This window comes from Cervus canadensis, chromosome 26 (genome assembly GCF_019320065.1).
Source record: "Cervus canadensis isolate Bull #8, Minnesota chromosome 26, ASM1932006v1, whole genome shotgun sequence".
NCBI classification, from domain to species: Eukaryota; Metazoa; Chordata; class Mammalia; order Artiodactyla; family Cervidae; genus Cervus; species Cervus canadensis.
This window is the reverse complement of record NC_057411.1, coordinates 46,137,669-46,139,808: the sequence shown is the minus strand read 5'-3', so window position 1 is coordinate 46,139,808 and position 2,140 is coordinate 46,137,669.

Genomic DNA, 2,140 nt, shown 5'->3' with positions numbered 1-2,140 from the left:
ATTTCTTTCTTCAGGGGAATCTTCCCAACCCAGGGATTGGACCCACATATCCTGTATCAGCAGGCAGATTCTTTACCACTGAGTCACTAGTGAAGCCCATCTATCTATCCATATGTTTCTTTTTCAGATTCTTTTTGAAAAGGACTACTTCTATCCCCCTGCTCACATCTCATCTCCAGCCTATAGGAGAGAAAGAGATAATGCTACTGCTTTCTGTTTCCATAATCTTCTTTTCTTTGTCTGCTGCTGCTGCTAAGTCGCTTCAGTCGTGTCCAACTCTATGCGACCCCGTAGACGGCAGCCCACCAGGCTCCCCCGTCCCTGGGATTCTCCAGGCAAGAACACTGGAGTGGGTTGCCATTTCCTTCTCCAATGCATGAAAGTGAAAAGTGAAAGTGAAGTTGCTCAGTCGTGTCCGACTCTTAGCTACCCCATGGACCACAGCCTATCAGGCTCCTCCGTCCATGGGATTTCCCAGGCAAGAGTACTGGAGTGGGGTGCCATTGCCTTCTCCATCTTTCCCTTGTCTAGTGTCCCTCTAATGGAGAAAAGTTGGTCCAGGACTCAGTCTGATTGGTCCAAAACTGAAATTTGCTGGCTACAGTGGAGTAGTAGGTGGAAGCATTGCCTTGACAGACTGGGGCTTTCCGGTCTGAGCTCCCTTCTGATTCTGTGATAGATCAGGGACTGACTTCTGTCCTCAGAGCTGGACAGAGGCTCTTCTCTGATTTTACCCTTTCACTTCCCCTGCTCCCGGTGAGGGGTGTGGTTCTCAATTTCCTGTTTCCAGGTGATAACAGAAAAGTCATCTGCCCAGAGGTGGGTACGCCATTCCTTCACTTTGTTAAACTTTTGTCCCATGCAATTGCTTAAGTAAGTGGGTTCAGCTTTGGCTTTGTGGATTAGGGGGTGGAAGGAGGAATGTGTAAGAGCTCATTAGGAATTTGAAACAAACCCTTGGGCTTCAGTACCCTACATGAGAAAAGATCAACTTTGCTTCTCCTTGACCAGGGTATGCATGGGCATTTGCAAAGCTATTAAACAGCTTTACTTTAATTCCCTACATAGTGTGTGCATAGTTTTCTCATCCCAGCAAAGCCCTTCCTCTAGTGACACTCAATGCGTTCAAGTTGCAGTCATTTATCTCACTCACAGGGTACTTATCACTCTCTGTTTCATGTCATATTTCTTTATATGAGTGCCTTTTTTTCACATTAAAGTATAGGTTTCTCGAAGGCTGGGATGATGTCTTAGCCTTTATTGTAACTTTCTATTATTTCCATGGTGACTCACATAATACCTTGTATTTATGTGCATACAAAAAAAAAAAAAAAAAAAAAACCCTGCCAAATGAAAACACATAAGGGTAAAACCAATTGGAAGAGTGTGTTGTGAGAATGTGTTCAGAGATATGAAGCAAGTTTGAGGTGAGCATATGTGCTTTCACCCATTTTCAAAGAATTGTGAAGTACTAACCAGATATAGTGCTTGAGACTGGATGTTATCATATTGTGAAACTTAAGAGGAGAGAGAGAGACTACGTGAAGTTGAAATCATTTCATTCTGATGGTAGTTCATGGCCAGGATGAAAGAGGAAAATGGGAAAGGAGTCAAGAAAACATTCTTGCTTGGGTTTGGTTTTGAGGTGGACAGAATCCCAGGCTCAACTTTTTATTTTGCTTTTATGGATAAACTTGAACCTGATTGTGGAGGGTGATTCTTTCAGTTCGCAAAAGGTCAAAATAAAATGTTTAGGATAAATCTTCAGTTTTAGTTCAGAGTTGACCATAACTTGAAACAATATATTTTCATTGATAATAGTGGTTCTTTAAACTTGCTGTGTGCTTTATGGCTTTGCTCTTCAAAAGAAAATACTAGACTGGAAGAAAGCTAAAAGTTCAGTGATATAACACATATAGTGTTGTGTATTTTTTAATGTTAGAGCTTCCCTGGTGGGTCAGTGGTAAAGAACCTGCCTGCCAACTCGGGAGACCTGGATTTGATCCCTGGGACAGGAAGATCCCCTGGAGAAGGAATAGCAACCCACTCCAGAATTCTTGCCTGGGAAATCCCATGGACAGAGGAACCTGGCGGGCTGTAGTCCATGGGTTCGGAAAAGAGTTGGACACGACTTAGCAAC